The sequence below is a fragment of the Lissotriton helveticus genome, chromosome 6 (assembly GCF_964261635.1).
Source record: "Lissotriton helveticus chromosome 6, aLisHel1.1, whole genome shotgun sequence".
NCBI classification, from domain to species: domain Eukaryota; kingdom Metazoa; phylum Chordata; class Amphibia; order Caudata; family Salamandridae; genus Lissotriton; species Lissotriton helveticus.
The window spans coordinates 1,974,677,676-1,974,692,255 of record NC_136067.1 but is presented as its reverse complement, the minus strand read 5'-3'; positions in this window follow the sequence as shown (position 1 = coordinate 1,974,692,255).

Genomic DNA, 14,580 nt, shown 5'->3' with positions numbered 1-14,580 from the left:
TTATGGTTATATGTCTGTATGTGCTCCTATTTAACCTTGACAGAATGGAAAGTAGATATTTGGCCCAGACAAATGTTGCATTAAGAGTTGTCTATGTCATCAATCAGATGGCTTTATGTTTTCACAGTTCTTAAAAAGATAGGGTCAAATGACATCTGCATTAAATGGCAGACATGACAATGATTCCGCATACATCTGGAATTATGGGGACTTCTATTGTCTAAGATTGAGATGTTGGCCACTTCCATAATCCATAATGGAGTCAGGCCTACATAAAATGGAATCGGACCTCAGGGGCTTTACAACCTTACTACTCAATCTTCAAAAATGTCAACTGACACCTTTTAAGGATAGGATCTTTAGTACAGACTTGTGGATGGTTTTTCTCTCTGCAGAAATAGGAGCATCTGAGATCAGGGCTCAGTCTCAAGCTCTGGCTTGTCTCTGTTTGAAGGTCCAGTGTCAAATGACCTCCTGTCTATATCTGGTGTCATGGGCCTGTATATCATTTATAGCCTCTTCCGGTAAATACACTGAAATATTGGAAACCTGCATCCACTGTAATCTCATCTAGTGCCTCTGCTTCAATTTAGTAAATAGCTTATAAAGCTTGAAGTGGAACAAGTACGCAGTAGGACACACTACGTGTGTGAGATATTTTTGACACATATTATGTTGTTATCTAAGGCAGTGGTTCTTAACCTTTTAACTTATGTGAATACTCACTTGATCATTACTGCAGTCTGGGGACCCCTACTGAATAATTATTGAAATCTGGGGACCCTTACTGAGGGATTATTGGAATTTGAATCCAGTGACACTAGCCTAAGCAATTTTAATGATTTGAGCTGCATAACACAAAAATACAGAAACAAGCATTTATTAAGCTAATACATAAATTAGCAAATAGTTTATTTAATTGACAGCCAAATATAAAAACAATCAACACTTTAATTTAAATTTGAAGGTTGGAGCTTTTTAGGGATGTCTGCGGAAAACCCCGCCTTTGTGTAGCCACAGGTAATGCTGCCCCGCCCCCGGTAATGGAGTTTTGGCGTACCTGAGTGGGCGCGTCACAGAAAATGAAGGTCCTGCTGGCAGGCTTTCTCTCCACCTTATGGCTGACGTTCTGCGGCTGGCATTTGTGGTGGCATCTTTTACTTCAATGGGCTGACATGAAGCGTCGTGGCACTGAGGCGACTTTTGCTGAAGATACCGGTAACAACAACCGAGGCCGCAGAGGGGCCTCAGAGATCAGAAGCAGGAGGTAGCAGGATTTTTTTCCTCGGCGGTTCAAATGCAATTAATCAATTGAAGATATGCTCAGGATACTTTAAGATGCTTGCTAGCAGTCTGAGAGACATTTTAGTTACTGCAAATCTTTTCACCATAAAATATGTTGCTCTGGAAACCAATGGAGGTGTGAGTATGTGCTTGAGAATGGGCTTTAAAATAGACAGAGTGACTTATAATCAATGATGCACGGTTGATGGAGCAAATCGTCAAGGCACTATTAGACTGGACACCTCTTAATCTGGGATGGTTCTGTAGATTGGCAGCGGTAAAAAGGATGGTACTCCCACATATCCTAAACCTATTTCAGATGCTCTCTTCGAGCCCGCCATCAGGCATCATCCGAAAGCTACAGGGACTCCTTAATGAGTTCTTGGGGGACAATAAAAAAACATGACTCGCGTCAATGCTTGTCCCCTCCTTGAAAGAGAGGGGAGGGCTTGACTTCCCGCTGGTGGGTGCTTATTACCAAGCTACATCACTAAATGGAATAGGCCCCTATTCAGCAAGCATTGGAACATTAAGGATCAGAGAGTAGCCAGACGTAACTTATGGCCGGAGCTATGGCTTCCACGCAAACATAGAGCATGGGGTTTATATTCTTCTGCAGCACGCCAGAAAGGGTGGACCTCGTTTCCCTCCCCTATGTCCCCTATTTCCCCTATTGGAACTCAAGGGTAAGCTCGCTGCAGACCTACAGGAAGTGCGGAAAGATGTGGATGAAATTGGAGAGAGTGTGGCCACGCTGGAAGAGCATGATGTCAACCGAGAGGAGGAACTCCATCAGCTACACCAAGATATGCTGTGCCTTCGGAAGCAACACCTGGACTTACAGGCGCATGCTGAGGACTTAGAAAAGCGGTCTCGGCAAAACAATGTGCGGATCCGGGGCGTACCATGGAAAGAGGAGGGGGATGATCTCAGGGCCTAAGTGGGGGCACTGTTTCGTCAAGTGCTGTGAGAGTCGGAGTCAACGGACATTCAGATGGACCGTGTACATAGAGTTGTCCACCCACGTGGCACCAAATGACCACCACCGGACATCCTTTTGTGTGTCCACAACTTTCAGTTGAAAGACCACATCATACCGAAGGTGAGGGAAACGCAGCCCTTGCAGTTCAGAGGACACTCTCCGGCTATCTTCCAGGATCTGACAGCTTCTATGCTTCTTAAGCAGTGCGAATTCAAAGCTGTAACAAAGCACCTGCGAGAGCAAGGAATCCCCTACTCATGGGGTCATCCCTTTCTCATAACATTTAAACTCGGGAGAAAGCTGCTTCAGATCCGCTCTCTAGCTGAGGCAACAGAGATCCTCGGCCTGGAAGACACCACAGCAATGGAACAAATGGAACACCCTAGAAATCCAAACCCCTGTTGCACAGCAGTATGGCAAAAAGTAGGAAAAGTGGCCACAGCTCAGAAACCTGATCAGGCCACACAGGACAGAGAACAAAAAGCAGTCCTTACATTGCTGACTCAAACATTGCAGAGACTGGATACTCCATGAGGTACTCCCTGAAAGGCTCAGGGAGGAGTGTCTAGTTGGGTGTCGGGGTACTTGAAGGCTGTCCTGGTTATTGTTTATGGCCTTTTCGCAGGCAGGTAGGCACAAACTTGGCCCTCTAAGGGCTGGGCAGTTCGCCCAAGCCATGTCCCCCCTGGATTGTCTTCTCACGATGGACATTTGTCATTTTATCTTTATGTTACATGTTCTGAGAATCTGTTTAGCTTTTTGGGGGGGTTTGTTTGGGTTATTATTTTGGGAGCTACGCACCAGCCACCATGTTCGTTCTGCCTCAGGGGATTGCTAGACACCACCCCAGTCAAAGTGCAATTCGGCATAAGCACATCACTACACCACATACCAATATTGTTACATTCCTTAGAGGGGGAAAGATCTTAAAATAGTTAGCCTCAACATCAGGGGCCTAAATAACCCAGTGAAGAGAGTAGCAGTGTTTTCCCTCCTTGACAGTGCCGAGGGAGACATACGTCTCCTACAGGAGACCCATCTTGTTCACAAAGATACTGTACGGATGCCTGATAGACGCTTCCCTCAACAGTTCTGGTCCAAGAGACCATCAAAAATGAATGGCGTAGCAATTTTGTTTGGGCACTCTTCTCGGGAAAGGTCTTAATGACTGTTGCTGAAATAAAGGGCCGCTTACTAGCTATAAGAATACAATGGGGCGGGTCTTACCTCACCGTAGCGTCACTCTACGCTACAAACACACAACAGAAATCCTTACTCTTCTTCGTACTCACGGACGCTCTCACGGACGCTCTCACGGGCGGTCTCACGTCTCCAGATGCAGCGATCTTGCTGGGAGGAGATATGAATCTCGTTATGGACACCGTACTCAATAGGTCCGATCAGCGAACACAGCAAACAGGGGCACTCTCTGCAAAGGGTCAAGAATGGCTGAGGGATAACAGGGTAATTGATGTTTAGCACACACAGCACCCTGGGGAATGTGAGGATACATACTACTGCGCGGCACACAAAACTTATGCACGGCTAGATCACTTCCTATCCTCTGCTTCCTTCTTACCTCACCTCCACACGCCTGTGATGCAACCCCGCTCCATCTCAGATCATGCTCTTATCATTACACACCTCCCAGCACAGCACTCACAGGTGCTTCTCCCTAGTTGGCGCCTCTGCGAGGCTCTTCTACACTCTGACGAGACAGTGCAAAGCCTCAAACTGTCAGTAAAAGATTACCTACCGCTCAATGTCGTGGGCTCCACATCCTTTTCCTCCATCTGGGAGGCCCTAAAACTAGTGACACGGGGGGATTCATTGCCATTTCTGCAGCACATAACAATCTCCATAAAAGAGGCCCTGGAGCTTGAGTAAAATCACAAATGCACTGGGGCACCGAGGGTTTGGAGGGAACTGAAAAATTGCGGGCGCATTTTCAAACATTCAGGTTTGGATCAGGTGAAATATGCTCTTCTTTGACTCCGTCACAAGTTCAACCTTAGTAGTGATAAATGCGGTCGGATGCTGGTACATAGACTGAGAGCTAGAACACAAACATTGCTAATCCCACAGAGGCGAGAAGCAGGCTTCGGACGACTGTATTGTGGACGCCTTCCGCTCATTCTATAGTGCTCTATACTCCGGGCAGAACCCACCAGTGCAAGACCCTAGTGCGTATCTGAGCAGCTGTGGGATCGCACCTCTCTCTAAGACTTCAGCGGAGAAGCTTGTTATGGTGATTAGAATAGAGGAGGTGATCAAGGCAATCTCCAGACTGAAGATGGCCAAGTTACCCGATTTCAATGGATTTTCGGCTTCCTTTTACAAGACCTTTTGTAAGGAGCTGGCTCCCTTTTTAACCAAATTGTTTAATTCCTTTTTAGAGATGGGTAGGGTGACTCTCTCCATGTCAGAGGCAGCGATTTCTGTCATTCTGAAGCCTGGAAAGGACGCAATGGAATGTGGTTCTTTTATACCCATCTCCCTCCTCAATATCGATGGGAAGATTTTTGCGGGTATTTTAGCTGCCCGCCGTAATCTCCTTATTCCTGACGTAATCGACCCTAACCAATCCAGTTTTATCCCCACCAGGCAGGGAGGTGACAACACCAAGCGGCTCTTCCACCTCCTTGATAGCACGCAGCGGTCAAAGAGGAAGGCATTCCTGTTCGCAGTAGATACCAAGAAGGCATTTGTCAGGGTGGGTTGGGCCTATCTCTTAGAGACCCTGCACTGCTTTGGTTTCGGGGAAAATTTTATCAACTGGTTTTGGTGTATTTATTATACTCCCATGGCCTTCGTGCGGGTCAATACTAGCAGATCCCACTCCTTCCCAATCTCTCGAGGGACCTGTCAGGGGTGCACTCTATCCCCGCTTTTATTTGTGCTTTATATGGTGCCCCTAGCTCAGCGTATTAGAGCAGATAATCACATTGTAGGTATGAAATTTGGAGTGGACGTCCATAAAAAGCCTTTACTCTGACAATGTGATTCTCTCCCTTATGCAGCCGCAGACTACCCTGACAGCCCTGCTGACGATACAATCCTCCTTTGGAGGTCTATCAATATTCAAAGTTAACTGCTGCTTGCATTGGTTTGTGCCCCGCTTTTCTTGACTGTTGGTTCTTGTTCTGTCTCTGCACTGCATTTTATTAGCACTGTATTAGCATTATTGTGTTTCTCTTCCCCTCAGTGTATTGTGTTAGCATAATTGTGTTTTCCCATATGTGCCCTCCACTTTGCCTTCTGTAAACCCCTGCGTTCTCCCTCTTCATTCTTTCCCGCCGCTGCATCCCCTGCGGCCCGCCCCATGATCTCCCATTCGCCGCCACACCTCCCAGCTGCTCCTCCCTCCCACTTCCCCTCATATGGAGGCCGCGCAGCAGCCGCGCCGCTGATGCACCAAAGGCAAGCCCATCTGCGTCCGTTCGTGCCTGGACGGTGCCTTGCATCAGGACCACTGGCCCCCGCAAACACCATGACTCCCACCTCCGCTATGGCTCCAGCACCCTCCATGCACTCAATGCCGGATGATCACGCACCTGCTGCCTTGCCGCTCTGAAGCTCTCCCAAGGACCCTTGTCCTGCCGGAACTGCAGCTTCACCAGCATCTGGCCCACCAACCCACCTACCGAAGAACCCAAGTTCCTCAGATGTATCCTACTCAACACCCGCTCTGCCCGCAAACACGCCGTCAAACTCTGGGACCTACTTGACACCAATGAACCCAGACATGGCCTTCCTGACGGAGACCTGGTTGAACCACTCCTCAGCACCCGACTTCGCCATAACAATCCCGGAAGGCTACAAGATCACCCGCAAGGACCGCACCAACGGAGTAGGAGGAGGAATTGCCTTCGTTCACAGGAACACCCTCAAAATCTCGACATATACTGATGACGCCCTCAGCACTGCCAAATACCTGCACTTCCAGATCCACACCGACCCCAAAACCACCCTCAGAGGAACCCTCATCTACAGACCCCCCGGACCCCAACCACAATTTAGCGACTCCATCGCCGACCTCGTCAGCGCACACACCCCTGCCTCCACGTACTGCATCCTCTTCGGGGACCTGAACTTCCATCTCGAGAACGACTCCAACTCTTCCACCCTGATTGACAACCTTGTCAACCTCATACTCAGACAACTTGTCACAACACCCACCCACTCCGCCGGCCACATGTTTGACCCCATCTTCTCGGCAAGCTCCCACGTCTTCTTCAACCGCACCACCAAACTCCACTGGACCCACCACTGTTGCATCCACTTCACCTTCTGGAAACCCACAGCACATAGCAATTGCCTCGCCGTCGCTGGAGCAATGTTACCAGAGACCATCTAACGACCACCCTTGCCCAGAGCCCACCAGCAGACCCGGCCGACCCCGACGCCACAGCCTGTAACCTCAGACAGTGGATCAACGACTGCGCTAACACCCTCGCCACACTCAAGAAGCCCTCCGATACCCACACCAACAAGAAAGCCAGCTGGTTCACTGAAGACCTCCATGCCTCCAAGCGATTCCTCCTGAAAACAAAAAAAAATAGATCCGTGAACGAACACCGGAAAGCTACACAGCCCACAAGAATCCCACCTGCAGACACCACCACCTCATCAGATCCGCCAAAAGTACCTCCTTCAAAGACCACCTAGTCTACAACTCACAGAACAGCAAAGAGCTCTTTAACATTGTGAAGAAACTCTCCAACTCCAGCTCCAACACCAACGCCATCCCACATTCCCACGTGTGACTCGCTGGCCACCTTCTTCTATCGCAAGATCACAGACATCCATGACAGCTTCGACGCCGTCTCCACCCCGGCAACCACTGAGACTCCACTCCCACGACCACCACCCGCACCAACGGCCTGCTCTCCTGTACCAGCATCACAGACGACGACACAATCAATATCATGAACACCAATGCCCACACCACATCTTAAACAAAGCCACCAGCACGATCGCATCCCATCTCCGGAAAACATCAACATCTCCTTCGAGACAGTGACCTTCCTGGAGAGCTGGAAGCATGCAGAGATCAACGCCTTAGTCAAGAAACCCAAGGCAGACGCCAAGGACCTGAAGAACTTCCGACCCATCTTCCTCCTCCAGGTACCAGCGAAGGTCATCCAAAAGGCCGTCAACATACAACTGACCAGATTCCTCGAGGGGAACAGCATCCTAGACCCATCCCATCAAGGTTCCGCAGCAACCACAGCACTGAAACTGCCCTCATCACCGCCATCGATGACATCAGGCCCCTGCTTGACAACGGAGAAACCGTGTCCCTCAGCCGCCTTCGACATGGTCTGCCACCGCTTACTACGAACAACCCTCTTTGACGCCGGAACCCAAGAGAAGGTCCTGGACTGGACCACCTCCTTCCTCTCCAGCAGAACACAGAGCGTCCGCCTTTCCCTCTTCCGCTTCCAAGCCACCGGGATCATCTGCGGCATACCCCAAGGCTCATTCCTCAGCCCAACGTTGTTCAATGTCTACATGGCACAGTTCGCCCACGTCGCACGACGACACAACCTCAACATCATCTCCTATGCCGACGACACCCAGCTGATCCTCTCCCTCACCAAAGACACCCACACCACCTAAACCAACCTCCATGAAGGAATGAAGGCCCTCGCCGACTGTATGAGGAACAGCCGACTGAAGCTGAACTTGTACAAGACGGAGGTCCTCAACCTCGGATCCACACCCTCGGCCTGGGACAACTCCTGGTGGCTGACTGCACTGGGAGCACCCCCTACACCCACCGACCACGCACGCAACCTAGGGGTCATCCTCGACTCTACCCTTTCCATGACGAAGCAGGTCAAAGCTGTCTCCTCCTCCTGCTTCAACACCCTCCGCATGCTTATCAGGATATTCAAGTGGATGCCCACTGATACAAGAAGGACGGTCACCCAGGCCCTCGTCAGCAGTGGACTGGACTATGGAAATGCACTCTACGCGGGAGCCCCAGCCAAACTCCTGAAACAGCAACATCACACCCCACATGAAAGACCTGCACTGGCTCCATGTCAAGAAGAGGATAACTTTCAAACTCCTCACCCAGGAAGACAAGGCACTCCACAACACCGGACCAGCATACCTCAACAGCCGACTCAGCCTCTACACCCGCACCTGCCAGCTCCGCCCTCAACGCCGTCCCCCACATCCAAAGAGTGACCACCGGCAGCAGATCATTTTGCCACCTCCCTGCCAAGACATGGAACACCCTCCCTATCTGCCTCCAGCAGTCCGATGTCCATCTAACCTTCATGAGACTTCTCAAGACCTGGCTCTTCGAACAGTAGCAGCTCCCCCTAGTGTCTTGAGAACTCCACGGGTATGTAGTGTGCTTTACAAATGCTATGATTGATTGATTGTGTGTAGGAGAGTAGGGTCTGCTTCCTATGGCCATCCCCACTTTTTGCTGTGAATCTCTGTTTTTTTTCGACTTTAGTGTGGCTGTGGGCGTGCTAATCAGACCCACAGCCCAGCTGTTCTCTCTCTAAATTGATACCATGCACTTTAGGTGCATACCAAATTGGTTACTGGTTCACCCTTTGAGCCCCAGTATAGTGTACCATAGGTACCCAGGGCATAGGTGCATCCAAGGCCTACCAGGGGCTGCAGCATGTATTGTGCCACCCCTGTCTGGCCATCTAAACTGACACCACAGGCTGATCACTCAGCTTGGGTAAGGTGGTGTAATCACCCCTTACTTAGATATAGTATACCTAAACATATCTTTACATATAGACACTTATACATCTATAAGCCACTCCTATGGTGGGCCTCGACAAACCTGGAGGCAGAGTGCTTGGTTTTATGTGAGAGGGTGCTCTGGCATGAGCTAAGCCCCTCTGCAGCTTTTGGAACCATCTCCTTATAGCTGTTCTATGATATAGTCATACCATACACTCTTAAGTGCATTATAATCCTCGCGGTTATTGCTAACTTTGGTTTGGCTTTATCAAAACATGTAATGTAAGGTGTCAATCACTTTGGAAAACTACCCCCTGCCAATTCTGGTGGTGGGGGTAGCATTCCACCCTTCTAGAGGGAAAAGACGTGGTCTACTGCTTTACCTGATTAAAGTTAAACAGAGCCTCAGCATCACAAAATGGATGCTGCTGCCACAGACACGAGTCTGACCTCCTGTAACTGGGGGAAACTCCAGCAAGGGCGGCCTGGACAATAGGTTTCCTGTCCAGGGAGGTGCCAGCACGTCCCCAGACAGGGGTTATGTGTATTGGGGCAGGGAGGGCTGCAAACAGTGAATGCATCTAGACACTGTCTGGGGCACACAAGGTGCTCCATGCATAGCCCTGTTCAAACCAGTTGCTGAGGCACTCCAGCCCCAGCTCTGGTGCGAAAATGGACAAAGGGAAAGGGGTGTAACCACCCCCTTATCAGTGTCACCCATAGGAGGGACCTAGTCGGGTAATTCAGCCCCCATCCTTATTATAAGTATAGGAGATGTGGCCCCAGGACTTCAGATTATCCTGGAAAGAAACTTTGATACAGAACTCTTGGACCTTCGACATTCTATTCTGACTAGAAGACGGAATACATTTCCCTTGAGGTCAAGGAGTGACCACCCTGTTCAAACAGGCACCATCAGCAACTTTGCTAGTTTGCAGTTTCAAGGCTCCCGCTGGAACCTGAAGACTCTGCGACTAAAGAACTGGACTTCTAGACTTCGCTGACCTGACCCACATCCACAGCAAAGCTGAGACCTGTGGCAGACACGAGAGACGTGGGACCAGACATCTTTGATATCCTACATTTTGCTACCTTCACTCCTTTTCCGAAGACTCAGTAAGTTGTGCATTGGGGTACAACAAGCCCCAGCCCCAAGCATCATTTGCGCCAAAGCCCAGTCCCCCATACTCCGCGAGTGTCTCGTGGGCCCCACCTTCACATTTGTGCTTGATGTGTCTTCCCAGCTGCTTGCCCTTTGACTAGTGAGCCCCCCAAAGATGCCATATTTAATCTACTTTGCTTTCCTGGTTGCTCCAGGATAGCTCCAGCTTCCCTACAAAGGAGAAGCGCCACAAATTTTGGTGGTTTGCAACAGAGCCAATCTTGACATCCTGCATGGGTTGCGGTTACCAAGGCTTGTTGGGTCCAATCCGGATACCAATAGGGAAGTCACCTAGATCCATCATGGGACAGCCTGAATCCAGCCCCTAGTCATCATTGATGCCTCCTGGACCTCGTGGCTGAAGAGACAAGCTCACCATCTTCACCTATAAAGCACCTGACATCGCCTGGTTCCTTCCTGGTCACTGGCTAGTGACCCAGACCCTGTCCCCTCTGCTTTCAGGTTCTTCACATCCCCGATCCACCCTTGGATCCATCTGGACAATTTTCCTCTAGTCGCCTGCAGCACTTCTTTGCAGCTCACCATAGAAAATGACGACGAAACCCGACACGAAATTACACCTATGCACCCGGCTTCCCTGGGTGAAGTAACTCGAGTACTTCGGTGCTTCCATGAGTATTGAATCTTCAAGTGTCTATTTAACAAGGTTCCATCCAAGTCCATCCGGAAGTGTCCTTAATCTTTATTTTGGAACTTTTACGAACACCATAGAAAGTCAATGGGAACCGGCGCCTGTGTTCAGGCTCCCGGTTCCCATTGACGTGGCTCCCGTGGGTCACCTACTTCCTAACCTTTGGTCGTTTAGTGTAGCCCCAGTGATTCTACAGGCCCTAAGCCTGCTTTCTAACTCTCACGTGGTTCTTATACCACTTCTTTAGTATATGGTTAGTGAGGCCCTAGGGCATAACGTATACTGTAAAACTTATTGTGTATTAACTGTGTGACGTGTATTGTATTTTTACCTCTGACCTCTTAAAGAGTGCGGAGGGGTTGTGTTTAGATTAAATACATATATATTTGATATATACCTTGTGTGGTGTCCTTTCATTTGGCATTCAAGGGATTATATATGGTAAAACAACTTGCTTAACTCGCCTTCTGAAGTCTTAGCCTGCAGACTGCTGGTTCATGCTACCACTAGGATAGCTTTCTATAAGGTTGACTTTACAACCATAACCAATAAGGGTCGATTAGACTGTTGCAAGGTGCCCACTAGAACTAGTGGACATCATATGCCATGCTAACTTCTCACATTGGGTAAATCTGTTATCCTAAATCTGGGGATTCCGTTGGAAGAGGTGCTCACACTACAACATCAATTCCCTTTTTAATGGACGCAGCGAGACTTCATATTAGCGTCCACCATTTCCCGAAAGTTTACCTCCAACTATACAGCGATATTGGAACAGACGGCCAAGGTGCTGGGCGGCTGGTCACGCCTGCGTCTGGCGTGGTTTAGAAGGATCACGGCTGTGAAAATGACAATTCTTCTGCGCATGCTCTATACTTTTCAAATGATTCTCACATCTCCGCTGCCCCAGGCGATCAAGCAATTGCGGGTTCTCATTAATAAACTTGTGTGGAGTGGGAAGAAACCGCGTCTATCACTCACCCAGATGGCAAGCCCGAAAACGCAAGGAGGAGTGGGCTTACCTTTGAATGGGGGATACTATCAAGCCACATGCCTCAGATACTTAGTGGAGTGGAAAAGGCATCTGTCCAGCAAACACTGGAACTTTATGGACCAGTCTGTAGCTGGTGTTAATATTTGGAGGGCATTATGGTTACCCCACAAGTAGAGGGCTTGGGGTCTTTACTCTTTGCCAGTTAAGTCGCCTAACACTCAGGATCTGCGATAGGCTGGCGCTTAAAAAAGTCTGGATCTCCTTTCCCTCACCGATGACGCCCATTGTAGATAACCCTGATTTCCCTCCAGACAAGGACCCTGCGGTATTTCAGCGGTGGCGGTAAGCTGGCTGTAAAATAATGGGATCCCTCTTTGACACAGGGGCTCTGATCCCGTATGCGCAGCTCTGACAGGACTATGGCCTTTTAACTATTGAGAAGTACCCCTACCGTCAACTATCTCACTGGATCACGACGCCCTCCAATTATGCTCAATTGTCCAGACCACGTTTGAAAAATGGTTGGTCAACAAAAAAGATGACCGTTGACTCATATCTGAAAGATATACTATGATAACAGCAGGCCCCATTGCACACCGCACAAAGGCACAGGTGCATTGGGAAACATAAATAGGTAGGCCACAATCTTTTAAGTCATGGGAACACATCCTATATCGCACCAACCGTACAGCGTACAACACAGCGGGTGGTATCCTCCTTTAAACTTTTTTCCCTTACTGGTATTTTACGCCTGTCCGCATTCATAGTTGGGACCAAAGTAAGACAGGCCTTTGTTGGAGGGGATGTGGGATGTCGGGTACTTTAGCACACTTGCTATGGCATTGTCTGAAACTACAACGATACTGGTCAGAGGTCCTTGACAACATTGATGCAGTATTTGACAGAGCACAAGAATACACCCTCCTTGGCCTTTCTCTCCCCAAGAATTTCCCATTAAAATCCTTACGGGGCAAGCAAATAGCCTTAGCGCTGCTGGTAGCTTGACAGGTCATACTAATGCAATGGGGAATGATGTCAGAGCCCGATCTGTAGTCCTGGATACACCGACTATGGTACCTCTTGGCTAAGGAACGCATGTCACTTGGGGTGGAGGGCAAGGGAAATGATTATGGTAAACTGTGGGCGCCCTTCTTGCAGCTGTTGAGTCGCGATATGAGGGAAGTCACTTGTCCAAAGTATTTGCAGATCCTTCATTTATTAACATTTTAACGGGTATCCGCTGCCCAGTCATCAGCAACGTAATCTTATAGCTTTCCCAACAACTAATATTGAAGCTTGAATGTTCATAATGAGGTAATAGCTGGTGGGGAGAGGGTGGGGTGGGGCAGAAGGGTTAGGGTGGGATTTTGCTTTGATATTCTTGATCACTTGTTATGTTTCTATGTGTTGTTTTCCTCTTTTTCTTCAAAATCTGGAAGATGCAATTTGCCAAAGCACCAGTTCTGCACATTACGTGGCCGGCCTCCAGGTTGTTGGCTAACAATGCTGTGTAGATTACTTTATGATCGCTCTGCCAGCCCAAGGATTTAGGCAGGCAGCTGTGTATGATGCCTTTGTCTACCACTAATACAAATGATCGATTCCTAAAATGGACAGAGTGACTTATTATAAATCGCTCGCCAGGGCACATCACGCTGTGTTCAGGGGGAGTGTTCAATACACAGATGTTCCAGCCGCCCCTCCTCTCCCAAGCTCTCAGTAGATTCTTCATAAGAGACACTTTGGTTCATTTAACAAAACAGGCTTCCAGGCAACACGTTTACTTAGTACACTTCCACTAGCACACTGCCTACTGCAATTATACTGCAACGTGTAAGCCGTCCTGGGAGGCCGATATATCTCTTCTGGCAGGGCTGGGGTGGTTGGAGGGGGCCAAGCAGCCCTGCTGAAGACAAACTGTGATTCTGGGCAAATCACTTAACCTCCCAGCGCATCTCCAAAAAATTAATGTGTCATTGACATAACTGGTGCGTATGCAAAGCGCTCCAATACCTTTGGGTCGAGTTCACGCAATATAAAACTGCAAAAGTGACAGCGTAACACACGTTCTCATTCATCACCATCACATTCTATTGAGGTGAAAGAAAAACATGCTTTATAAATACACTACTAATTTTGTTTTAATTAATTGTTGTCTGTTCTCAATTAAGCAGCTCGGATGATTTCACCTTTTCACTAGGGAAAGGTCACTACATGCACACAGACACTAGGGTATGACTCTGTTTCATTTTTACTTATGTGATGATATCAGTTCAGGGGCTTAGCATTTAACAGTGCAGCAGGAGTAGTAGAACCGAAGCCCAGAGGTGTCAGCAGCCCAGTGCACCCCAATTGTGGCTTTCTTTTTCTACCCACCAGAGGGCCAAAAGCAGTATTCATTAATTTGCATTATGCTCAGGCCTGGCACCATGTTACTAGTTGTTGAGAAAAAAGAAAAACCCTTGAGAACCCTCAGAATGGGCTATATCAAGCTCAAATGCACATCATAATGGTAGGAAATGCACACCTATATTAATTTTAAATCAATAATTTGTCCAAATTACTCCCTGAGAAAAAGATGAGGATTGATCGTTTGTGACAGGTACGAGGGGTAACAGTTTTTTATCAGTTGTGGTTAGATGCTAGAATTTACATTATAGGTGCGTTTCGCACGGCTTAGATTGACACATGAGAACGAGGTCAAAAAGAGTGGGGAGGCGGTACGCTCTAGTGAGGCGATCGAAGTTGGAGGAAACTTGGTGAGAATAGAGAGTTTTGATAATAGA